Here is a 27,720-nt window from a genome sequence, read left to right on the forward strand (position 1 = left end):
ACATACTGTCAGGTTAAGTATTTCATCAATTAACATTAAATCATTCATAAAGTTATTCATTCTTTCGATGAATATTTACTGAGCACTTATGGCATGGCAGTCATTGTCTTAGGTGCTCGAGAGATACCAGCAAATAAGACAGAAAAAAATCTCCTTCAGAGCTTAGGTTTCTTATAGATGTGAGGGAGAAACAGACAAGCATAATAAATAAGCAATTAACTTACTGTTTTCAAATGTGGAATTTCAGGGAATTTCCTGTCAGTCCAGTGGTTAGGACTCAGCGCTTTCACTACCTGGGCCTGGGTTCCATCCCTGGTTGGGGAATTAAGATCCTGAATGCTGCACGGTGTGGCCAAAAAAACAAAAAACAAAAACAAAAAGCCAAATGTGCAATTTTAGGGTTCCTTTTTTACGTCTTCCTTTCCTCTTTTTCCAGTCTGTAAGTAGCATCCTTAGGAATTGCAAGAGTCTGATGGGTGAAAGGGATTGAGGACTGAAGCCGTTGTAGATTTTTATACTGAGTAGGTGTAGCATAACTTTATAATTCTGGTCCCTCCCACCTCATTCTCAGTCCAGTTAATGTTTTTTATTAGAAAGTTGCTTAAGAACTGTTTTGATAGTTCCCTCTAGTCACTAATATTGAGATAATTGTCCTTAAAGATTTTATATTTTTGTTATAATATGTTCTTAATTACATCTTTATTTCAGAAATGACCATTAAGAAGTAGATGCCCAGATGCCAAAGTAATGAAACAGTCAATTTGTCATAAGATGCAGCTGTGGCTTTTCAACCAGATTAGTAAGTGTGGCCAAATTTTTTTTTTAACTTTATACTTTATCTACTTTGAAAAACATTTAATAAAAAATATAGTGGACTTTTAAAAAAGTGTCAACTTGTATTTCTGTTTTTCCTTTGGGTTGTGGAACAAATTCTAGCATATATATCTCTAGAAAATGTATGTCTTTGCTTTACTTTTTTAAGAACTATGAAGTTAATATTGTAAAATTTTAGTTTTGAGGAAATATATGAAAAAGTCACAATAATAATGCTCTCTAAATACAGCCACTCTTATAATTTTTGGATATTTATTTTCCCTTCTGGTCTTTGTTCTACACATTAAAAAAACAAATTATGATCATAGTGTTGTGAAGAGTATGCTTCTTGTATATCTTTTAAAATTAAATTTGTTAAGATGTTTCTTCCTGGGAATAAAAATACCCTTCAGAACAGTGTTTCTCATTGGAGTGATGAAAATGTTCTAGAATTAGGTGGTGGTGATGGTTGTGTAACTGAATTTTACAGGTTAAAGGGATGACTTTTATGACATGTAGAATAGCTAAAAAAAAAAAAAAGGTACCCTTCAGAATATCCAATCTTGGCAAGAGTAAAACTCAGTTAAGTACTAATATCTTAGAATATGAAAATGTGCCACTCATTATTATGTACTTAGCAAAAATGATTTGATAGTATTTTTATAATACAATAATAAATTTTATAATATTTTAATGAAGATAACATACTTTTATTATTTGAGACTTAATATTTCTTAAGTTTTGTTAATACCAAATGTCATAATAATCTAAATGTACTATGCTAGCATTTTGTAACTTTTCATTTTCAAAAGACTTTCTGTTTGAAACTAACATTTCAACTTTTCTACCTGAAATTTTTTTAGGGACAAAATTGTATCTATTTTTCTCAGAAGAGAATTCCACAAGGTAAGACATTGTTAATATAGTAATAAAACAAATATGGTTGAATATAGGCTTAATTGCTCTGGCTTTTTTTTCCTCTTTATCCTTTTCCCATACTTATTTCATATCTTTTCTGGATTATTACAAGGTTCTCACAAATTTGTTAGCTATTCCTTTGCTACCTCAGAATTTGCTAGCAAGACACAAGTCATCTTATTTGAAGTTAGGATTAAAAGGGTGTGATTAAAGTAGTCACCTTGAAACTCAAATACTGCTTTTCATAGTCACAGCTTATTCCTAACGTCCTTAGGAATGGGTTTGTCCATTTTGAGAAAAAAGTTCTTTTCTTTCATTGAGCCCCATTTACCTTTTGCTTCAATGGATAGTACTATCTAAGTGACATTAGGGAGTAGTGGGTTGGTTCATAGAAGCTCTCTTAGAGGCTTTAAGTTAAAGGAGATTATTTAGCAGTGCTTCCACCTATGGAAATTGTGTAACTCCTATATTTAGTTTAAAAAGTGGAATGCTTCCTACCAGCTAGATAGTAAAAGATTGAGTAACAGGTAGTATTAAAGAAAAAAATACTGAATGATCACCTTGACAGTGGATTTTAAGTCATCATTGATGTGCATTATTATTCTCTTTAGACTTCTGAAGGATGAAATGTTCAAGTGAGTAGATAGTAAAATTTCCTTATCAGTGTGCCTACCCTATGCCAGATACTTAAAATCAGTTGCTTGGCAGCATTAAGAACTTTGGTTAAGTTTTCTCAGGAACTTTTGGCATAGGTAGTAGTGGTCCTTTCAGAGTAATTCAATCTGTCAACTGGAAATGCTTATAAAGTGAATTATTCAGATCAATAGCTTTCTCATTTTTTCTCCTTTTTCAGTATCCTATGTCCTGAGGGTAACATTCACCCTCAAACACAATTTTTCCACCTGCTTTTGAAACTGCCACAGATTTAGTTAATCAAGTCAGTTTTTATCCTGATAACTGAAAATAAAGCGTTAAAATAAAGGGGACCCACTAGCTGATAAGGAGGAAGGGAGAGCAAATTGCCAAGTTTTCATTTACAAGTTTCTTGTGAAACTCTTTTGCCCTATTTTTTTCTTCTACTTAACAGTGGGTTAAGGGAGGGGATCCTAGAACCTATGTATAGCATGATCTGATCTTCCAGGGCACTACTCAAAGGCATTACTTCAGGAGAAATCCAGATCCTTCTTTTCCTGGACCACAATGCTTAAAGTAAAAACAAAAACGTCAAAAAATTTAATCTTAGTGAACTTGATCTGTTACATCTTTGTCACTGTTCTTTTGGCAAATAAAATGTAAATCTCAGACATCAGTACAATGTATGATACAATGATGATGAATTATATTGTCTGTACCCTTAGGATTCCCCTGTACCTGTTCAATAAATATATATTTTTGTACATACCAGGTGCTTTCATAATTTTTTTAGAGTAGAAAATAATCTAAATAAGATTATTCACCTTTATATAGTATTACCCTGCTACACAGTTAAAGGTATTAAAGGGACAATGACAACTTAAATTATTGTTAACCCTACGCTTAAAAATGGTTGAAATGGTAAATTTTATGTTGTGTATATTTTATCACAATTTTTAAAATTACTGTTTAAAATTTTGGGCAATTTTGTTTATTATGAAAGAGGATGGCTTTGTCTGAAGTACCAGTTGGTTGTTGTTGTTTTTGCCTCTGTCAGGAGGCCCTCTCCCGCCACTACTCTCCTAGGTCCTAGTAGCCACACTTTTCTTTACCCTTTGGACTGAGGGGTGTTAACAGCTCTAGCTCTCCACTGTTGCTAAGCTGGGGGAATACCCCCTTAACCCTACCATAGTTGTGTAATACAGGTTTAACTTCTGGTATCCACTATTTACAGTTCAAAGACAAAGGAGTAAAGAAATGCAGAGAATTTCAATTAACTAGTCCAAAATTGTATCTCAAAACATGTTGCTGCTTATGAGACACAATGTAATTTAGATGCATGCAGAATTTAAAATGCACAAAAATTTGCATCTTTTTATACTAGCAATTATACCTTGTTTTGGAATGCCATTTGAAAAGAAAAGTATCAAGCTGAGAGTTGAAGAAAAAGTAATCCTTACAAAATACTACTATAATCAAATGGGAACATGGCCTGAAGTGTCAGGGTGATAATAAGGACCCACAGACAACAATGGATTTAAATAAAGCAGTAAGAATTCCATAGACAGGAGAAAGGCCAGGTATCTAACAGTCACATGATTATCTTCTCCAATATTGAAGTACCAGTTTTTAACCTCAAGTACAGGAGTATTGAGTTAATGATATTCCTCAGTTTGTATCATACCCACTTATCACTGGTTCGTTAAAGGACTGTTCTTCCATTTTCTTTTATAACTAGTCCCTATACAAATGACCTTTAAATGTGTTTGGTGTGTATCGTTTTGTATATCTTATAAAAGGTTTTATTATTTTATGTGCCTGTGTTTTAATTATACATTAGGTCTTAATCTAATTCTTATAGTCCCCTCCACCCTCCTCTGTCTTATTTTTTTCTAAGATCTGGCTATGTTGCTGAGTGTTCTTCTAATTTGTTTTGTCCAACTGGTACATTGTATTCCAGGTTGTTTATTAAAATGAAGCTATTAAATGTAAAATTTCTTAAATGTGTAAGGAACATAAAATGAGCACTTAAGAAAAGGTCAATTCGTGCTTATTTCTTTATATTAGAATTGAAGTTGAAGAATGCGAATTAGATCCTGTGGAAGATTAGAGAAAATATAAACATCTGTTTAGAAGGCTGTCTATCTAGGAGTCTGTTAGAACAGTCAAAAAAACTGTAGGGCATAACAAAAACGTATATTTTTTGTCTAGAAACAGTATATTAAAATGCTTAGGTCTCAGTGTTAGCTGGTAAAAAGCCTTATGGTTGAAAGATAATACCAGTAATGTTATAGAACCTCCCCATTATCTATTGCTTGTTAATTTCTCCATTAAGTCATATATGAACGTTCATCTTATTTCTTTCTGTTACTTCACTGAAGCAGAATCATGTTCTGTGAATTTCCATCACTGAATCTAACACAGAGTAAGAACAGTACAAATGCAAGATTCTAAATGTTGGGATGCAGAAAGACAATTTCATCTATGGTAAGCACAGTATCAGCAGAAGTAACTTCTCTTGGATCCCCTAAATAGAAATTGTCAGAAAGTGGGAACTTTAGAATCTCCAAGTCTGTGGTGATGATATGCCTTGTAGTCGAGAAGAGGGGAGAGGGGAAAACTCCTAGGAGAGGATAAAGTGGGCCCTGACATTACATTAAGGAGGATAATGACAGCACTGATCAGATCAGGGAGGGGCTTCTATCAGGTCGAAAAAGCTAACAAGTTACCTTCTGGGAGCAGTTTCTTTTTGTGGAAGGAGGATCTTAGGGGCACTTAGTTCTGGAAATGTGGAACTGAGTCAGTAGTAGTAGAATGGAAAAGGGTAAGGGAATTCACATTTGCTAAAAGCCAGTGTTGAGGCGTTTTGAAAGAAGTAGTTATTTACATGTCAACACTTAGGTATTTGTAAAATCTTTGGCGGGAAGACTGGGCCCTCTTGATATTGATTTGGTATCCCATGCATTGTTGAATACTCCCCACTCTTTTTAAAAATAACAATTCAGGTAACATAGTCCCTTTCTCTGACTTCTTAAATTTTTGAGTATTTCCTATGGCATAATAATTTCATGATTTTTACTTTGTTATGTTAACACATGCCGTAAGTAGGACAGATAGTATTATCATTTTACAAATGAGGAAACCAGTAGCGGAATTAGCTTTAGATTCTTTTTATTAATCTACACTGCCACCCTATCAATGGATATTTTGCTCTATATAGAAGATGTAATTACAAGGATAGTTTTAACATGGAAGCAGTGTTTCTAACCAAAAACCTCATAGCTTGAGAAGTTTAAAAAAAACACATATACAAACAAAAATAAAACCAATAAGTAATGTAGATGTTATTCACTTAACATTCACTGAAACAGCACTTAATAAATTAATATAGATTTTGTCCATCAGTTATATAGAAAATTATTTCATAAACTTTCCAACTTAGAACAAATACCATAAATTTAAATTTTTTTAGTTTTGAACATGCCTGTTAACTATACTTAAAAATTAGGTGTTTAATTTTAACAAGTGGGGATTAGAATCCTTTTGTGGGTATGGAACAAGCAGTTTGATCTCACATTATTTCAGAATACGGCAATCCCTTCCCCCCAAATAATTTGTTTGCAGTATGAAAATCAGGCAAACTATGTTATAAACCTGTTTCTTCTACCCTGAGAGACTTACTTGGGTTCAGACCCAGCTTTAGTGGTACAAGCATGGATCAAGATTGGTTTTGAGTAATCCAGTGCTATCCTAGGTCATTCTAGGTCTGGAGGGTCCTCAGATATACTAATCATTTGGTTTCAATACCTAGTTTACTTTTGAGCCTGTGGAAAGATTTCACATGTAGATGGTGGGATAAAGGGATACAGATCAACTCATAATCTATTAAATAGATTGGAGTCATAGCACTTTGAAACTTAGCAATGTTTTTGTTGTTCAAAAATAGGCTATGACAGGTCTTCTGACTGATTTCTTATTGTATATTAAGGCTTTAGATGTTACAGTTCAATTTAAGTAAATTTTAACTTTCAAAAATGTGGATAGCTTCATCATTTTATAAAAGAATAAAGTTATTTCAGATACATATTTGTTTCATGTTCCATTCTTCCTTAGAATTCCATATGAGCTGCCTTGATTTTATTTTTTAGCCATTTGCTTTTAGATTAAAAAAAATAAATAAAAGAAAGAAACCCTCAAAATAGGTTGAAACTCGACACAAATTGCTGCCGCAGAACAAAAGTGCTGATCAAGTTAAATCAACCCCTGCAATGTGTATTGAAAGGAAAACCTCTCCTCTCTCCCCCAATTTGAAGAACAAGCATATTCCCTGCCAAGAAGGGCTGACTTTAAATGGAGCAGCTGTCCATATTAGGAGCATAGGGTTGCTAAGGTGACCATGGCTGTTTGGAGAAGAATGCAGCTGAGAGGGCAAGTTCTTGATGTGTGAGCTGAGGGAAGGAATGTGGTGTGATTGTGCATCATTCCTCCTAATCACATGCTCACAAAGTGCTGTGTGGGCAGCATGTAGAAACTACAAGACTGAGTGCTGGAGCTTGTGTGTGGTTAAAATCGTTTTGTTTTCATGTGAGCCAGAGGCTTACAGTTTAGGTTGAAAACATTTATCTTGTATATATATGTGTGTGTTTTGGGTAAAGGGAAGGATGTTTTTGGTGGTGGATGAAATGGGAATGGATTTATTTTCCTTGGTGGACATATACCTTCATATTGTTAAAAAAATTTATCTTGGGATAAATGTTCTTTCCAACTCATTCCCTTCAGTCATATATACAGTGTTAATAGTTTCCCAAGTGCATGAAGTGTTCCTTGTAATTGCGTTTATTTCTTTTCCATTTTTAATTTCAGAATTATTTGGAAGTCCTAAGAATATGTTGTCTATTTGCTCCATTTCTTCTTTTTAAAAAGTCCTTACTATTTCTCCAAGGGAGATCTTAATATATTAAGTGTTTCTTCCCTAAAGCATCCAAAGATAGGTTCTGGATTTTGGTAAAAAAATATGATTCAAGGAGCAGTGGGAAAGGTCAAAGTAACATCCCACTTACCTGAAACACTATTTAGATTTTACCATGGGCATCATTGCTAATATTTGCAATGAGATACAGATGCAAATGTTGATGCAGACACTTACTGAACCATGAGAGTTTTTTTTTTTTAATTCTTTTTTCCAAGTCCCTACAATAACATGTTGATCTTAAGTGACAGTATAAATATATAATATATTTAAGATGTGAAGTAGTTGGAACATTTGACAGCTCTGTGTTACATTAGCATTATATTATTTTTTTCAGATAGTCTACTGGCTTTGACATGATTGCTCTTTAATTGAATTATTTATAAAATATGGAGGGAAATTAAAAGCTTAAAACATTTGATCTTTGAATTCAGTTGGTTAGTTGACATATTTCATGTATACCTTGATAACTTTTGATAACATTCTCTATAAGCTGTACCCTTTCCTCCCAAACACAATAGAATATAATTGGTTTACATATATACCTCATAATAGTCCTTAACTTTAATATAGTTAAATATATGGTTTTTCTTTCGCTGTAGTTTATCTTAATCTTTTCCTATTCAGAGGTCATAAAGATATTCTTCTCTATCAACTAAAAGCTTTATGGTTATACTTTTTACATTTAATTCTTTAATCTCTCAATAATTGATTTTTGTGAGAGGTATGGATTATGAATTGATTCTTTCTGTATGGATAATTGGTTATTCCAGCGCTGTTTATTGAAATAGTTTTTCATTTCCTTCCTGTTATGCAAAATTCTCTATTTCATAAATCAAGTTTTCATATATGGGTAGTTTCCTTTCTGTACTCTTTTTTTTTTTTTTTTTTTTTTGCGGTACGCGGGCCTCTCACTGTTGTGGCCTCTCCTGTTGCGGAGCACAGGCTCCGGACGCGCAGGATCAGCGGCCACAGCTCACTGGCTCAGCCGCTCGGCGGCATGTGGGATCTTCCCGGACCGGGGCACGAACCCGTATCCCCTGCATCGGCAGGCAGACTCTCAATCACTGAGCCACCAGGGAAGCCCCCTTTCTGTACTCCTTATTCTCTATCTTTGGTCTGTTTGTCTACCTCTGAATTATTACTGTACTTTCTTAGATATCTTCAGGTATTCATGGTTTTGTTTCCTGTCTTGTTTCTGATCGCAAAGGAAATGCTTTCAAATGTTACCATTTAAAATTACACTTGTAGGGCTTCCCTGGTGGTGCAGTGGTTGAGAATCCGCCTGCCGATGCAGGGACACGGGTTCGTGCCCCGGTCCGGGAAGATCCCACATGCCGCGGAGCGGCTGGGCCCGTGAGCCATGGCCGCTGAGCCTGCGCGTCCGGAGCCTGTGCTCTGCAACGGGAGAGGCCACAACAGGGAGAGGCCAGCTTACCGCACACACATAAAAAGAAATATAGCCCATAGGTATTTGGTTTTGGCACCTATATGCTAAAGAAATAGAGCAATTAAAAAAAAAAATTACACTTGTAGATTCAATAACAAAAAAAAACAACCCAATCGAAAAATGGGCAGAAGACCTAAATAGACATTTCTCCAAAGAAGACATGCACATGGTCAGTAGGCACATGAAAAGATGCTCAGCATTGCTAATTATTAGAAAAATGCAAATCAAAACTACAATGAGGTACCACCTCACACCAGTCAGAATGGCCATCATTAAAAAGTCTACAAATAACAAATGCTGGAGAGAATGTGGAGAAAAGGGAACCCTGTTACACTGTTGGTGGGAATGTAAATTGATATAACCACTATAGAAAACAGTATGGAGGTGCCTCAAAAAACAAAAAGTAGAGTTGCCAGATGATCCAGCAATCCCACTCCTGGGCATATACCCAGACAAAGCTATAATTCGAAGGGATACATGAAACTCTATGTTCATAGCAGCACTGTTTACGGTAGCCAAGACATGGAAACAACCTAAATGTCCATCAACAGATGAATGGATAAGAAGTGGTGTGTGTGTGTGTGTGTGTGTGTGTGTGTGTACACACACACACACACACACACAATGGAATACTACTCAGCCATACAAAAGAATGAAATCATGCCATTTGTAGCAGCATGGATGAACCTAATGATTATCATACTAAGTGGAGTAAGTCAAAAAAAAGACAAATACTACAGGATATCACTTATATGTGGAATCTAAAATATTACATAGATGAACTCATCTACGAAACAGAAACAGACTCAGATACAGAGGACAGACGTGTGGTTGCCAGCAGGGAGAGCAGGTGGGAGAGGGAAGGAGCGGGAGTTTGGGATTAGCAGATGCAAACTATTATATATAGGATGGATAAACAGCAAGGTCCTACTGTATATGTCACACAGGGAACTATATTCAATATCCTGGGATAAACCATAATGGAAGAAAATATAAAAAAGAATATAACTGAGTCACTTTGCTGTATAGCAGAAATTAACACAATGTTGTTAAGTCGACTATATTTCAATAAAATTAAAATAAAATTACACTTGTAGTTTTTTTTTTAAGAGAAAAAACCCTCCTTTATCAAGTTAAGGAGGTTTCATTGTATTCTTACCTTGTTAAGGGTTGTATTTTGATTGTTTTAAATCATGAATAGATGTTAAGCTGTATTGATAGGCTTTTCTGTAACTCAAAATGATCAAATGTTTTCCCCCTTAACCTGTTAATGTGGTCAGTCAGTTACCTTGATTTTCAAATTAGGCTAACTAAGCATTCCTGGGATAAACCCAATTTAGTCACAGTGGATTATCTTTTTTATAAATTACTGGATTGATTTGCTTATGTTTTGTGTAAGATTGTTTTTTACATCAGTGTACATGCGTCTAGCCTGTAATTTTCTTTTTTCATATTGTCCTGGTTGGATTTTTTTAAAAATCTCTTTTTTAATGATTATAATTTTTTAAAATTGTAGTAAAATACACCTAACATAAAATTTACATTCTTAATCATTTTAAAGTAGTTAGTGTTAAGTATATTCACACTGTTGTTCAACCAGTCTGCAGAACTTCTTGCAAAACTGAAACTCTGTGCCCAATAAAAAACTCTTCCACATTTCCCCCTCCCCATGTCCCCTGACAGACACCAGTCTACTTTTTTTTTTAAATGTGTCTGGCTGCTCTAGTTACCTCTTATAAGTGAAACCATACAGTATTTTTATTATCTTTTTGTGCCTGGCTTATTTCACTTAGTTCATCCAAGTTCATCCATGTTGTAGCATGTGTCAAAATTTCCTTTTTAAGACTGAATAATATACCACTGTATGTATAAAACATTTTGTTTTCCATTCTTCTGTCAATGGAAAGTTATGTTGCTTTCACCTTTTGACTATTCTGAATAATGCTGCTGCGAACTTGGACGTGCAAATATCTCTTTGAGACTGCTTCAGTTCTTCTGGATATACACCCAGAAGCAGTATTGCTGGATCAGATGGTAATTTTATTTTTAATTTTTTGAGGAACCATCTTCCTGTTTTTTTTTTTTTTTTTTTGCGGTATGCTGGCCTTTCATTGTTGTGGCCTCTCCCGTTGCGGGGCACAGGCTCCGGACGCGCAGGCTCAGCGGCCATGGCTCACGGGCCCAGCCGCTCGGCGGCATGTGGGATCCTCCCGGACCGGGGCACGAACCCATGTCCCCTGCATCGGCAGGCAGACTCTCAACCACTGCACCACCAGGGAAGCCCCATCTTCCTGTTTTTCACAGCATCTGTACCATTTACCTTACACCAGCAATGCACAAGGGTTCCAATTTCTCCACATCCTTGCCAACACTTACTTTCTGTCTGTCCCACCCCCATTTCCTGTTTTTTGATAGTAGCCATCCTAAGGGTGAGAGGTAATAATAGCTCATTGCAGTTTTGATTTGCATTTCTGGAGGGACTAGTGATGTCAAATATCTTTTCATGTTCTTGTTGGCCATTTATACATTTTCTTTGGAGAAATGTCTAATCAAGTCCCTTGCCCATTTTTAAATTGGGTTATTTGTTTTCGTTGTTGTTAGGCTGAGTTGTAGGAGTTCTTTGTGTAGTCTAGATATTAACCCCTTATCAGAGATATGATTTGCAAGGATCTTCTCCCATTCCATAGGCTACCTTTTCATTCTGTTGTTTCCTTTGATGCACAGAAGTTTTGAATTTTGATGTAGTCCAATTTATCTGTTTTTACTTTTGTTGTCTGTGGCTTTGATGTTATGTCCAGGAAATCCTTGCCAAATGCAAGGTCATGAAGCTTTTTTTCTGTTTTCTTCAAAAAATTTTATAGTTTTAGGTCTTATGTTTAGGTCTTTAATCCATTTTGAGTTAATTTCTATATATGGTGGAAGGTAAGGGTCCAAGTTTATTCTTTTGTGTGTGGATATCCAGTTTTCCCAGCACCATTTGTTGGAAAGACTGTTTCTTCCCCCACTGAATGGTCTTGGCACCCTTTGTCCTGTTTGGATTTTGATATGATTTAGAAAGTGTTTCCCTTTTTTTGCTATTCTCTAGAAGAATTTATTTAAGGTTGTAATTATTTGTTGTTCCTTGACTATTTGGTAGGACTTACCCGTAAGAAAATCTGGGCTTGATACTTTTTTAGTGGAAAGATTCTAACCTATAGCTGCTTATTTTTTTTCATGATTATTCATCTATTCAGGTTCTCTCTTTTATTTTATTTATTTATTATTTTTCTACTTCTTTCTTTATTTTATTTAATTAATTAATTTTTTTGGCTGTGTTGGGTCCTCACTGCTGCGTGTGGGCTTTCTCTACCTGTGGCGAGCGGGGGCCACTCTTCGTTGCGGAACGTGGGCTTCTCATTGCGGTGGCTTCTCTTGTTGTGGGGCGCGGGCTCTAGGCGCACAGGCTTCCGCAGTTGCAGCATGCAGGTTCAGTAGTTGTGGCTTGTAGGCTCCGGAGCCAGGCTTAGCAGTTGTGGCACATGGGCTTAGTTGCTCCGTGGCATGTGGAATCCTCCCGGACCAGGGCACGAACCTGCGTCCCCTGCATTGGCAGGCTGATTCCCAACCACTGCGCCACCAGGGAAGCCCAGGTTCTTTCTTTTAAGTGGTCAGTTGATTTGTCTTTTAAATATTGATATATAATTCACATACCATAAAATTCACCCCTTTAAAGTGTAAAATTCAGTGGTTTTTTTTTTTTCCTAAAGAATAATCACAAAGTTTTATAACCATCACCACTATTTCCAGAACATTTCCATCATCCTAAAAAGAAACCCCATACCCATTAGCAGTCACTCCCCATTCTCCCTTCCCTCATCCCCTGACAACCAGTAATCTGCTTTCTGTCTCTATAGAGTTTTCTCTTCTGGGCATTTCCTATAAATGGAGTCATATATGGCCTTTTTTTGCCTGGTATCTTTCACTTAGTGTGACGTTTTCAGAGTTCATGCATCTTGTAGCCAGTGTTAGCACTTCATTCCTTTTTATGATGGAATACAATTCCATTGTGTGGATATACCACATTCTGTTTATACATTAATCAGTTGATGCATATTTGTATTGTTTCCATTTTTTGGCTATTATGAATAATGCTGTTGTGACCCTCCATGTACAAGTTCTCTGTGCACATATGTTTTCAAATTTTGGGGGTGTATACATAGGAGTGGGCCTCTTGGGTCATATGGTAGTGCTATTATGTTTAACCTTTATAGGATCTACCTAACTGTTTTCCAACTCAGTTACACGATTTTATAGTCCCACAAGCAGTGTATGAGGGTGTTTCTCCACATCCTTGCCAACATTTACTGTTGTCTGTGTTTTTGATTATAGCCATCTTAGAGGGTGTGACGTGGAATCTTATTGTGGTTTTGATTTGCATTTTCCTAATGACTAGTGATGTAGAGCATCTTCTCAATTCTTTTGGCCATTTGTTTATCTTCTTTGGAGAATGTCTATTCCAATCTTTTGTCCATTTTAAAATTGTATTTTTTTTTAAAATTTTTGGCTGCGTTGGGTCTTCATTGCTGCGTGCAGGCTTTCTCTAGTTGCGGCGAGCAGGGGCTACTCTTCATTGTGGTGCGTGGGCTTTTCATTGTGGTGGTTTCTCTTGTTGCAGAGCACGGGCTCCAGGTGCATGGGCTTCAGTAGTTGTGGCTCGTGGGTCTAGAGTGCAGCCTCGGTAGTTGTGGCACACAGGCTTAGCTGCTCTGTGGCATGTGGGATGTTTCCGGATCAGGGCTCGAACCCGTGTGCCTTGCATTGGCAGGCGGATTCTTAAGCACTGCACCACCAGGGAGGGGCCCTGGATTATTTTTATTATTGAACTGTAAGATTTCTTTATACATTCTGGATGTTAGACTTTTTTCAGATATATGACTTCCAAATATTTTTTCCCATTCTTTGGATTGTTCTTTCACTTTTTTGATAGTGTCCTTTGAAACACAAAAGCTTTTTATTTTGATGAAGTGCAGCTTGTCTGTTTTTTCTATTGTTGCTTGTGATTTTTTTTTTTAATTTATATTTTTATTTTTGGCTGCGAAGGGTCTTTGTTGCTATGTGGGGGCTACTCTTTGTTGGCGTGTGTGGGCTTCTCATTGGGTGGCTTCTCTTGTTGCAGAGCATGGGCTCGAGGCGCACGGGCTTCAGTAGTTGTGGCACTCGGGCTCAGTAGTTGTGGCTCACGAACTCTAGAGTGCAGGCTCAGTAGTTGCGGTGCACAGGCTTAGCTGCTCTGCGACATGTGGTATCTTCCCGGACCAGGGCTCGAACCTGCATCCCCTGAATTGGCAGGCGGATTCTTAACCACTGCGCCACTGTGGAAGCCCTGCTTGTGATTTTGGTATCATGTGAAAGAAACTTTTGCCTAATTTAAACTCATGAAGATTTATGTTCTCTGGTAAGAGTTTTATGATTTTTAGCTCTTAAATATAGGTCCTTGATCCATTTTGAGTTAATTTTTGTGTATAGTGAGCTAGAGGAATGAATTGAATTGAACTTTTTATCATTATGAAAAGGCTTTCTGTGTAAAGACATTTTTAGCCTTATGGCTTTATTACTATTGTTGGCTGTTTGCTTGGATTAATATAGCTGTTCTAGCTTCCTTTTGATTATTAGTATTTTCCATTCCTTGGTTTTTCATTGGTTCTGTGTTTTGGTTTGTATTTTGTAAATAGGGTATGGGTGACTTGTGTTTTTGTTCTGATTGACAATCTTTATTTTTAATTTTTATTTATTTATTTATTTATTTTGTGGTGTGCGGGCCTCTCAGTGTTGTGGCCTCTCCCGTTGCGGAGCACAGGCTCCGGATGCACAGGCTCAGCGGCCATGGCTCACGGGCCTATCCACTCCGTGGCATGTGGGATCTTCCCAGACCGGGGCACGAACCCGTCCTGTGTCCCCTGCATTGGCAGACGGACTCTCAACCACTGCACCACCAGGGAAGCCCTACAATCTTTATTTTTTTACTGGAGAATTTCAGTCTTTTGTGATTGCTCTTAGATTTGGATTTATCTCTGTCTTTGCCTGTAGTCTTTATGTTTGTCCTACTCCCCCTTTCTCCCATTCTTCTGGTTTTTTGTGTTGAGCTATGTGTGTAATGCCTTCATTGAGCATGCTTTCTTCTCATTCCATCCCACCCCACAACATCTTGCACACATGCATGCTTATTTATAAGTTAATATATTCTTTATTCTTTTAGTGTTTTTATCTGTATATTTTAACATGTATCCTTTTTTTGTAAGGAAAAGTCTAAATCAGTATCTTTAACCTGTTCCTGAATAGCATAATTTTAAAATGCTCTGATTGTCCTCCTCCCAACCTGGAACACCATCCTCTATTGTTGTAGTTTTGGAATATTTCTCTCCTGCATACATACACATTTATAGACAAATTATTGTTTTAGGTAGCCAGTCTTTGTTTAAATTTATTTACTCTTTTTTTGGTTCATTATCCCTTTTTGTATTTGAGACCTTCCCTATGAGGTAATTTTTTTCTACCTGAAGTACATCCTTTAGAATTTCCTTTAGTGGAAGTCTTTTAGTGAAAAGGATACTTTTTTGTTTTTTATGTGAGGATGTCTTTATATCGAAATATCCCCATTCTTGAAAGATAATTTCTCTGATTTCTCTGTAGAATTCTAAGTTTTCTCATTACATTGAGGTCGTTATTCATGTCTTTTGACTGTCAGTGTTACTGTTGAGAAGTATAATTGCCCTTTCTTTGTATATATCTTTTATTTGACTGTTTTCAAGCCTTTTTGCCCCCCTTTGGTGTTCTGCAGTTTTATATAATGTATTGAGATGTTCTTTTCTTCTACTTCATTATTTTATTTTATCATTTATAATCCTACCTGGGATTCTTTGGGCTTCCTGGATCTGAGGATGTCTTCGGATAATTATGTTAAATTCTTGACCTTTATCTCTTTGAGTAATGCCTATTATTTTCTTTATTTTTGCCTTCTACAACTGTTTTAAAAGGTATAATTTTCTCTTTTTTTCCCCCAAAGGACAGGTTTTCTTCAGTCCTTAAGGATTCAGCTCCTTACATGGGCTTTGGCAGAGGTCATGAGGCAGCATCTGTAAGTCTAAATCAGGATGGGGTGTATGGTTTTTCTGGGTTTCATGAGAATGACTCTTGACTTCCCTGTTGTCAGTTATACAATTCACACAGCAGTGTAGTTTCACATACAGTTTGGAAACCACATAGGTATTAAAGACTCTCGCTTCGGAAATGTCTCTCATGCCTCTTCTTTTTTTTTTTTTTTAAATGTTTCATTTTATTTATTAAAAAAAATATTTATTCATTTATTTATTTTTATTTTTGGCTGCATTGGGTCTTTGTTGCTGTGTGTGGGCTTTCTCCAGTTACGGCGAGCGGGAGATATTCTTTGTTGTGGTGCGTGGGCTTCTTATTGAGGTTGGCCTCTCGTTGTGGAGCACGAGCTGTAGGCGCGCAGGCTTCAGTAGTTGTGGTGCATGGGCTCAGTAGTTGTGGCTCCAGAGTGCAGGCTCAGTAGTTGTGGTGCACAAGCTTAGTTGCTCCGTGGCATGTGAGATCTTCCTGGACCAGGGCTCGAATCTGTGTCCCCTGTGTTGGCAGGTGATTCTTAACCACTGTGCCACCAGGGAAGCCCCTCTCATGCCTCTTCTATATTTCCAGTGATCAGCTTCTTAATGGCCTTGTCCTTGGGTACATATCTGGTGCAGTTAGTACAGTGAATATGCTGCAAGAGGCAGCAGCCCTTTCTGGCATGACCATTGTTCCTTCTTTCCTTGGTCATTGGAGATGAGGAGTTTATAATTCCAGTTAGACATACATTAGACCTTTAATCTGTTTTCCATGTTTCTCACCCCTTTTCATCTTTTTCCTTCTCCACACACTCATATAAGAACTGGCTTGTAGTTATAAATTCTCATGGGAGATTTTTTTTCTTCGTTTTACCAGCACTGAGATTAAAGAAGGCAAGTTTGCTTGCTGTCACCTTCTGCTAGATAGGTTTACTGTGTATTCAGTTGTATGCCTTTCAGATTTTCAGCTATATGCAAGGTTCTTTGATTACGTCTCCATATTGGGAGTCTCAGAATATGTATCCTGTCTCCAGCACTCTGTAGTTCTCAAAGCATTGCTGTGAGGTAACATTAAAGTCAAGAGCCACCTTCCATAGCGTCTGTATGTTTGTGCCAAATTAAGAAGTTTAAAAATATTTTAAAAAAATTTATACAGCATTTTTTTTCCTTTAATACATTTATTTATTTATTTTTGGGTGTGTTGGGTTTTTGTTCCTGTGCGCAGGCTTTCTCTGGTTGCGACGAGTGGGGGGCTACTCTTCATCGCGGTGTGCTGGCTTCTCATTGTTGTGGCTTCTCTTGTTGCGGAGGAGCACAGGCTCTAGATGCGCAGGCTCATTAGTTCTGCCTCAGGGGCTTAGTTGCTCTGCGGCATGTGGGATTTTCCCAGACCAGGGCTCGAACCCGTGTCCCCTGCATTGGCAGGCAGATTCTTAACCACTGCTCCACTAGGGAAGCCCTGTACAGCATTTTAGATTCAGACAGTCTGGGCACCTAATCTACCATGTTGCCAGAAATGGAAATCCTTGATCCATTTGAAATAAATATACATTTTAGATAAGCTTTATGTAAGAAATATGGCACAGAGTTCCAATCATCAGGCCCCCATTAAAAAAAAAAAATCCTTGGCACTAAGTTTGGATAATTCATCCCCTTTTACTTGCTCAAACTAAAATAAAATGTTTACGGTGTGTGTGTGTGTGTATGTAAGTAATAGTCATGTATATGATAACATTTATTTTTAACATCTTTATTGGAGTATAATTGCTTTACAATGGTGTGTTAGTTTCTGCTTTATAACAAAGTGAATCAGCTATGCATATACATATATCCCCATATCTCCTCCCTCTTGCTTCTCCCTCCCACCCTCCCTCTCCCACCCTCTAGGTAGTCACAAAGCACCAAGCTGATCTCCCTGTGCTATGCGGCTGCTTCCCAGTAGCTATCTGTTTTACATTTGGTAGTGTGTATATGTACATGCCACTCTCTCACTTCATCCCAGCTTACCCCTCCCCCTCCCCATGTCCTCAAGTCCATTCTCTACGTCTGTGTCTTTATTCCTGTCCTGCTCCTAGGTTCTTCTAGGTTTTGTTTTGTTTTTTTTAGATTCCATATGTATGTGATAGCATACAGTATTTGTTTTTCTCTTTCTGACTTACTTCACTCTGTATGACAGACTCTAGGTCCATCCACCTCACCATATTATATAATTATATAATAATGTAAAATATAAAATAATGTGTGTATTTGATTTCCTGATTTAATCAGCTACAGCTAACCTCAGGTCTGTTTTGATTTAGATAAGATGGTTTCTGCTAGACTTGCTTAATAACTGTGCCAGTGGAAACAGTAGTGCTTCTTTTAGGTTGGGAGCCCTGCCCAGGTAGCAGTGAGGTAGGGGAAAAGGTACTTATACCCAGGTATTCTGAATAATGATAAAAGAATAGTTTTTCCATTCATCTCGTTTTTTATTTTTTATTTTTTTTTGCGGTACGCGGGCCTCTCACTGCTGTGGCCTCTCCCGTTGCGGAGCACAGGCTCTGGACGCGCAGGCTCAGCGGCCACGGCTCACGGGGCCCAGGCGCTCCGCGGCACGCCGGATCTTCCTGGACCGGGGCACGAACCTGCGTCCCCTGCATTGACAGGCGGATTCTCAACCACTGCGCCACCAGGGAAGCCCCATTCATCTCGTTTTTTAATGCAAATGATTAAGTGGCCGGGAGGGGGATAGGGGGCGATGGGGGGTGGGCAGGGCAACATTATAGGCCACCTTTGTCTTACAGATTGATTTTACAAGAAGTTTGTTAGTGGACTGTCAGAACAGCTGTGTGAGGACACATCAACCATGACTGCATTTGATATGAAACAGAAAAACTTTGTTAGGATTCTTGACCTTAAGTTTTTTCTTTTGAGAAAGGTGACACTGGTAGCAGCTTTGTCTTACAGAGGCTTGTGCTTTCCTTGAGTATTGCAGCTTGCTTTTTCCCTGAATCCACGGAGGTGAGTCTCCCAAAACAGCCTTATAGCTTTGCTTTTCTGTTGAGAAAAACCTCTGAAAAGATTCCTCTTCTCTGAATCTGTTAACAACGATATCATTTTTTTCTTCTTTTGTTTATTAACATGGAGAATTACTTCGTTTTTCCTAACATTAGACCAACCTTTGATACCTTATATGTTACCGGACTCAGTTTGCTAATATTTTAAGAATTTCACGCTAATATTCATGAAGGATATCAGCCTATAATTTTTTTTTTTATAGGCTGTGCTCTTTTTTGGATTTTAGTGTCAAGGTTATACTAGTCTCAAAATGAGTCAGAGAGGGTAACTGTTCTTTGGAATACATCATGGAAAATTATTTTTCTTGCACATTTGACAGAATTCATCTGTTAAAGCCATCCAGGCCTAGAATTTCTTTACGGGAGGATTTTTTGATTCCTGATTGATTTTTTAAATTTAAGATTATAATACTATTCATATTTTTATTTCTTCTTGAATCATATGTGGTAAGTTATTTTTTTCTAGGAATTTAACATGTGTTGTTACAATTTTGCTTGTAATATTTTCTTATCTTTGGAATCTAATTTGGAGCCGTTTTCAAAAGTATGTTCTGTAGACCTTTGTGGGTCCCTGCGACTGGGTAGTCTGGGAGGTCAAAACTATTTTCATAATACAGATTTTTTTGTATTTTTTCACTTTGTTGACATTTGCAGTGATGCTACAAAAGCAGTGGTGGATAAAACTGCTAACACCTTAGCACATATTAAGGCATTGGTACCAAAGTGAACAATTATATTCTTCATTGCCATGTATTCGTAGTTTGTTGTTGTTTTTTAATCTGGTTTCATTTAAGAATGTCTTTGATGAAGCAGTAAAAATATTAATTTCATTTCAATTTGCCTTTGAGTACACATCTTTTTAATATTATGTGTGATGAAAGGGGAAGAATTCATAAAGCACTTCTACTCCATACTGAAGCAAGATAGTCGTCTTCAGAAGAAGTTCCTGTTCAGTTGAGTTTTGAACTTAACTACCTACTTTTTCCTGTAACACCCCTTTTGTTCTTGAAAGAACAAAATAGGAAAACTTTTCTTTCTTTTTTTTTTTTTTTTTTGCTGTACGCGGACCTCTCACTGTTGTGGCCTCTCCCGTCGCGGAGCACAGGCTCCAGACGCACAGGCTCAGCGGCCATGGCTCACGGGCCCAGCCGCTCCGCGGCATGTGGGATCTTCCCGGACCTGGGCATGAACCTGTGTCCCCTGCATTGGCAGGCGGACTCTCAACCACTGTGCCACCAGGAAAGTCCCAGAATAGGAAAACTTTGGTTATTCGAACTTATGTATTTGACATTTGTTTTTCTCAAAAATGAACTTAAGTGAGCCTAACACTTCAAGAAAAATAACTGTATTTGTAGCCAATGGTTAAAAAAACAATCAAACTTTCAAATGGAATTTGCAGGTATGGAAAACTTGTGTCTAACACTGTGAGCTTGACAGCTTCCCGATACTTAAAGACCTTCTGGTGAGATAGGTAATGATATTAAAGAGTGTGATTTTTTTTTTTTCGCCTTCATGTTGTATTCTGACTTGTGTCAAAAATCTGCCAACCATTTATTTTCCAGATGACCAATGTATGATGATACAAAGTCACATATGCGTAAAAGATCCATTAAAAGTGCAAGATAAACCAGTGGATTTTAATGTAACAGAGTGCAAAAAGTTCATTTATATGGTTTTAGAAACCACATTGTAATTAACCTTCAAGAAGGTTATTTGTTGAGTTTAGGTATAATATCAGAAATATCAAGTTATGTGATTTTTAAAACAGTTATTAAAATATTCTTTTTTCTGATTATATATCTGTGTGAGGCTAGATTTTTTTTCAACATCTTTATTGGAGTATAACTGTTTTACAATGTAGATTTTCTTTATATGTTTATATACCTTAACCAAAACAGCATATCACAGAATCAGTCATAAGAATCCACCTGTCTTCTCTAAAGCCAGACATTAAAAATATTTGCAAAAGTATAAAATAATGTCACTTTCCCCACTAAATTTCTTGGAAAATAGGTGTTTTTAAAGTTATTTTTTCATAAAATATTTGGTAATGTGTAATAGGCTTATTCTTTTAAATAAACTAATATTTTAAACATTTTCATATTTAATTTCTAATTTGGTAAATATTAATAGATATAACACAGCTAAACAAAACCTCATTTTGAAAAATCCTCAAATAATTTTTAAAACTGTAAAGGGTCCACAGACCAAAAAGCTGGTGAACTGCTTGATGACCTGCAGAAAACGTAATGATGCTTCTTTTTTATTTCTGATATTTTACATTTGTCTCTCTTTCCTTAAAAAAAAAGGAAAACAAAAGAAGATGACATGTCCTAATTGTGTATTTAAAAAAAACTGTCTCCCTTACATTTTTCAGATTGTTTTTCAAAACATCTGTAAAAAGTGATGATAAATACATCTACAATCGTGTTGATTAATTTTAAAATATCATAGGCCTACTCCGGTCTCTGCATGAATTTATTTCTATATTTTGTTATGCAAATCCCTACAAAATAACATATAAATTTCTTTTAAAAACTAAGGCCCTCTTGGGACTTCGCTGGTGCGCAGTGGTTAAGAACCCACCTTCTAGTGCAGGGAACACAGCTTCAAGCCGTGGTCTGAGAACATCCCACATGCCACAGAGCAACTAAGCCCGTGCGCCACAACTACTGAGCCTGTGCTCTAGAGCTTGTGAGCCACAACTGCTGAGCCCGCGTGCCACAACTACTGAAGCCTGTGCGCCCCAAGCCTGTGCTCCGCAACAAGAGAAGACACTATAATGAGAAGCCTGCGCACCACAACGAAGAGCAGCCCCCTTTCGTCACAACTAGAGAAAGCCCGCAAGCAGCAATGAAGACCTGATGCAGACAAATAAATTAATTAATTAATAAAAAAAACTAAGGCCCTCTTAGAAACAATGACAGCCCAATGAGGAGCACACCTGATGCCCAGATTTTGGTTTCTAATACAGTTCTCCAGTGAAGGGAACCAGGGTTTCTTGGAGAAATGGCTGATTCTACGACTGGGGCAAGACATATATAAGATCAGGCTGGGGACTTCCCTGGCAGTCCAATGGTTAAGACTCTGTGCTTCCAATGTTGGGGGCATGAGTTCAATCCCTAGTTGGGGAACTAATATCCCACATGCTGCTTGGCAAAAAAAAGAAAAAAAAGTTAGCTTGGAGCATCTTATAGTGCCAAAAAGAAGGTGCTTCAACAAACAAACGCACGGTAATGGGAACATGACAAAGGGCTGAAAGAGCTCTCAGTGGTCAAAGTTGGAATAATTTGAGCAAGAAAATAAATTAAATATAGTAGTATTGGATTATAATCTGAAGTATAAAGTAAATATCCTTGGTTCCATACTAATATAAATAAATGATTGAATAAAGAAGTGGAGAAGAGAAAATCTGTGCAGAAGACCTCTAAATAATTTAGGTTGATCGTTTATCTTCAACAGGGTAGAAAATAACTCCCCACTCTTTAAGTGTGGGCTAATGACTTTCAAAGAGTACACTAATGAAAGGATCTTGGGAGAAGTAATTTTACAGTGGAGAAACTTGTCAAACACTACCTCAGCCAGGTGATCAGGATCAATATCAATAGTGATAAGTCATAGTGATAGGATACTTCCAGGAATATGATGTGATGAAAATGGTATTTATCTCTGTGTTCTTCTCCCATAAACCCCATAACTCTCATCTAATCATGAGAAAAACACTAGACAAATCCCAATAGAGGGCCCTTTCTACAAAATACTTGACCAGTATTCCCCAAAACTGTTAAGGTCTTGCCATAAGCCCTACCCTCAGTGTGACATTCTGCAAGTGGGAGGGAACTCAAAAACCAAAGCCTCGCCCTGAGAAGTGAAGGTTTCAAATCCAACATCAGGCATCCCAGCTTTTAAGAGATACATTTGAGAGATGAGCCCCGAAAACATCTAACTTTGAAAACCAAGAGGGCTCGTGTCCTGAGACCCACAAGACTGTAGCAGTCTGAGAAACTGCTGTTAAAGAGCTTGTGCACTCGGACTCACCTACTTCAGGAGCCAACTTAGAGGCAGCTGACTTGTGCCCAGACTTGCTTATATTAAAGCACTGGCCTGAGAGGCAGGCATCTAATTTAATGCACACATCTAGGAGCCTGCTGGAACGTTCTCTGGGGACAGAGGCTGGCAGGTGCCATCTTCATGCTCTCCCTTTGTTGTGCTCTAGATCATCAGTATTTCCCAGAAAGAAGCTTTCACATGCTGGTGCCTCGATTTTTATGGCCACTGCCTTGGGGATTCCTCTTGATCGCCTGGCTCTAGAGGACAGGGGAGCTTGTGTCCCTGGTCCCATGAGACTGTAATTGTCTCCCAGAAAGCCCTGTCTGTTACTCAAACTTTTGTAGCTGCTGCCAGGGGACACCTTTACATTATGTGACTCTGGTGGCCAGTGGGGCTAATGTTCATGAGTCTCACAGGACTGTAACCAACGGAGAAAGAGTTCTTAAACAGTTTCAGGGCACAGCAAGAATTCAGAGCATAGCAAGAGGCAGCAGACCCAGGAGCTCATCAGTCTTTCTGTGAAGGAGACCTATTAGCCAGTCATCATGACTGTGGCCTGAAGGGTGGGTTTCTAATTAAACACATATCTTGAGACTGGCTGTAATCCTTTCCAGACACCTCGGAGGGTGGAGACTACCTTTGAGCTCATCCTCTGCCATACTCCAGAGCACCAGTGTCTCTTGGAGAAGAGCTTTACACATGTCTGGTGCCCTGGTTTTCGAAGCTGCTGCCCGGAGGACACCTTTTGATCACCTGACTCTGGTAGCTGGGGGATGGGATGGGGAGGCTTTCATTCCTGGTCCCACAGGACTGTGGTATTAGGAAAGTTGGTTTTTGGCAGGCTACCACTCCCAGAGCACTGCACAAACAGTGGATTGAGGCACATACACACCCTCTCCCTGACCCTGGCTTTCTGTGAAGGAAGCCTCTTGTCCTGGAGCTTTGGCCTGAGGGGCAGGCTTCAGATTTGGCACACATTTAGTGGCCTGTGGAGTGGCCTATGGCCTGTACTCTCAAGGAACATATGCTGTAGTTGCCATCTTTGTGCTCTTCCTCTGCTTTGCTCCAGCTCACTAGTGTCACTGAGAAAAGAGCATGTACCCTCTCCTGGAGTCTGGATTTCTGCAACTGTAGCCCAGCAGACACCTCCAGATCGCCTTGTTCTGGTGGCCAGCAGGTCTTATGCTTGTAGTCCCACAGGATTGCATATGTATTCATACTTTTAAAAGCTGATGCCCAAGTTTCTGAGTTCAAGTCAGCCTGAGTCTAGGTGCTGAGATCCTCGCCTTTGGGATGCTGACAGATCTTGTTACATCTTCTACTACTGGGAGCTATTAAAAATATGATAGGCTTCTTAGAGAAGCACAGAGGTTTGAGGGACAACCAAGAGCCGAGGCACAGTTGAACAACAAGTTTCATCTCCTACACAGGACCATTTCTTCAAGACTGGGAGAAGTGCTTATTTCATCTGCTGTATAGAAACCAACACAGAGAGTCAAGCAAAATGAAGAAACAGAGGAATTTGTTCTAAATGGGAGAATAAGATAAAACCTCAGGAAAAATCCTTAATGAAATGAAGATAAGTAATTTACCTGATACATTATTCAAAGTAGTGATTATAAAGAGAAGAATGGATGAACACAGTGAGAACTTTAAAGAGATGGAAAATATAAGAAAGTACCAAATAGAAGTCACAGAGCTGAAGAATACAATAAACTGAAAAATACACTAGAGGGATTCAACAGCAGACTAGATGAAGTAGAAGCAAGGATCAACTAACTCAAAAACAAGGCAATAGAACTCACCCAGTCAGAGCAGCAAAAAGAAAAAAAGAATGAAAAAAAGTGAAGATGACTTAAGGGATTGATGAGACATCAAATGGACTAATATTCACATCACAGGGCTCACAGAAGAAGAGAGAGAAAGGGGCAGAAGTCTTAATTGAAGAAACAATGGCTGTAAGCTTCCCTAACCTGGAGAAGAAAACAGACATCCAGATCTAGGATGCTCAAAGAATTATAATTAAAAAAAAAAAAAAAAAGGAGCCCAAGGAGACAGACCCTAAGACACATTATAATTAAAATGTCAAAAAGTTAAAGAGAGGGAATTCCCTGGCAGTCCAGTGGTTAGGACTCCACACTTCCACTGCAGGGGGCATGGTGTTTGATTCCTGTTTGGGGTACTAAGATCCCCCATGCTGCAAGGCATGACAAAAAAAAAAAAAAAAAAAAAAGACTCTTAAAACACCAGGAGGAGAAAAACGACTTGTATGCAGGGGAGCCCCAATAAGACTACCAACAGATTTTTCAGCATAAACTTTGCAGGCCAGAAGGGAGTGGCATATATTCAAAGTGCTGAAAGAAAAAAAAAAAATCACCCAACCAAGAATACTCTACCCAGTTATCATTCAGAAGTAAAGGAGAGATAGTTTTCCAGATAAGCATAAGCTAAAGGAGTTCATCACCATTAAACCAGCGTTACAAGAAATGTTAAAGGACTTCTTTAAGCTGAAAAGGGGCACCAATTAGTAGCAAAAAAAAGAAAGAATGAAAGAAAGGTAAACATACAGTAGAGGTAGTAGATTAATCATTCACAAAGGTAGTGTAAAATTTAAAAGACAAAAGTAATAAAAATATGATTACAATAATTAAGGGATATATAAGATAAAAAGATGTTAAATGTGACATCAAAAGCATAAAATGGGGTGGGGGTAATAATAGTGAGCTTTACAATGGGATCAAATTTAACCATCTTAAAGTTGATTGTTATAAGTTGTTATATGTAAGCCTCATGTTAGCCACAAACCAAAAATCTATGGTAAATACTTGAGAAAAAGAGAAAGAAATAAGTATATCACTAAAGAAAGTCACCCAACCACAAAGGAACAGAGCAATAGAAGAAAGGAATAGAGAGGAACCACAAAAAACAGCTGGAAAACAATTAACAAAATGGCATTGAATCACACATTTACCAAGAATTACTTTAAATATAAATGGACTGAATTCTCCAATCAAAAGACACACAGTGACTGGAACAAGACCCCTCTTTCTATATGCTGTCTACAAGAGATTCACTTTAGGTGTAAGGATATACACAGGCTGAAAGTGAAAGGATGGAAAAAGACATTCCATGCAAATGGAAACCAAAAGAAAGCTGTAGTAGCTCTACTTATATCAGACAAAATAGACTTTAAAACAAAAGACTAATAAGAGACAAAAAGGGAAAAGGACGTTACATAATCATAAAGGGGTCAATCCAGCAAGAACAGTAACATTTGTAAATATTTATGCACCCAACATAGGAGCACCTAAATATATAAAGGTAATATTAACAAACCTAAAGGGAGAAATAGACAGCAATACAATGATAGTTGGAAACTTTAATATCCCACTAAAACCAATGGATAGATCATCCAAACAGAAAATCAGTAAGGAAACATCAGCCTTAAAATACATATTAGACCAGATGAACTTAAATGTTATTTATAGAACACTCTATCCAGAAGCTGTAAAGTACACATTCTTCTCAAATGCATATGGAATATTTTTCAAGATAGATCATATGTTAGCTCACAAACTACTCTTAATAAATTTAAGAGGATTGAAATACTAAGCATCTTTTCTGACCCCAATGGTATGAAACTGGAAATTAATTACACTAAGAAAACTGGAAAAATCACAAATATGTGGGGATTAAGCAACATGCTGCTGAACAACCAGTGGTGAAAGAAGAAATCAAAAGAAAAGTCAAAAATACCTTGAGACAAATGAAAATGTAACATACCAACATTTATGGGATGTAGCAAAAGCAGTTCTAAGAGGAAAGTTTGTAGTGATAAATGCCTACTTCAAGAAGTGAGAAAAGTCTCAAACAACCTAACTTTACACCTCAAGGAACTAGGAAAAGAAGAACAAATGAAGCCTAAGGTTAAAAGGGAGGAAATAACAAAGGTTAGAGCAGAGATAAATTAGAGACTAAAAAGACAATAGAAAAGATCCATGAAACCAAGAGCTGGTTCTTTGAAAAGATAAACAAAATTCACAAACCTGTAGTTAGATTCACCAAGAAAAAAAAAGAGAACTCAAAAAAATCAGAAATGAAAGAGGAGATGTTACAACTGATAACTACAGTAATACAAAGGATCATAAGAGACTACTTTGAATAATTATCACTAACAAATTGGACAACTTAAAAGAAATGGATAAATCCTTAGAAACATACAGTTTGCTAAGACTGAATCATGATGACATAGAAAATCTGAACAGACTGATTATGAGTAAGGAGATTAAATCAGTAATCAAAAACTTCCCAACAGACAAAAGTTTAGGACCAGATAGCTTCACTAATGAATTCTACCAAACAGTCCAAGAAGAATTAATACTAATCCCTCTCAGACTCTTCCATACTCATTTTATGAGGCTAGTTAGTATTCCTGATGAATATAAATGTAAAAATCCTGAACAAAATATTAGCAAACCAAACTCAACAACATACAGACCATGATCAAGTGAGATTTATTTCAGGGATGCGAGGATGGCTCAACATCTGCAAATCAGTCAGTGTGATACACCACATTAACAAAATGAAGGAAAAATCATATCATCTCAGTAGATGGAGGAGAAGCATTTGACAATATTTAACATCCATTTAGGATAAAAACTATCAAAGCAGGTATAGTGGGAACATACCTCAACATAATAAATGCCACATATGACAAGCCCACAGCTA

At 37.5% G+C, this 27,720-nt stretch overlaps 1 protein-coding gene and 1 pseudogene across 9 annotated transcripts in view; one reads left to right on the top strand and one right to left on the bottom strand.

Annotated features, from left to right (window-relative positions):
* FRS2 (fibroblast growth factor receptor substrate 2) overlaps window positions 1-27,720 on the top strand; it is a 121,015-nt gene that overhangs the window by 48,089 nt on the left and 45,206 nt on the right. For 3 of the 9 annotated variants that reach the window (XM_067009729.1, XM_067009726.1, XM_059080248.2), the window contains 3 exons: window positions 709-799; window positions 1,677-1,719; window positions 15,826-15,897. The gene's annotated coding sequence lies outside the window, so the exon portion shown is untranslated. Of the gene's footprint in view, window positions 1-708; window positions 800-1,676; window positions 1,720-4,745; window positions 4,852-15,825; window positions 15,898-27,720 lie in introns of all 9 variants that reach the window. The other 6 variants (XM_067009727.1, XM_059080252.2, XM_059080247.2 and 3 more) reach the window with 3 other exon arrangements.
* LOC131767259 (small ribosomal subunit protein eS26 pseudogene) lies at window positions 15,845-16,599 on the bottom strand (annotated as a pseudogene).

The sequence above is a fragment of the Kogia breviceps genome, chromosome 12 (genome assembly GCF_026419965.1).
Source record: "Kogia breviceps isolate mKogBre1 chromosome 12, mKogBre1 haplotype 1, whole genome shotgun sequence".
In the NCBI taxonomy this organism is placed as follows: Eukaryota; Metazoa; Chordata; class Mammalia; order Artiodactyla; family Physeteridae; genus Kogia; species Kogia breviceps.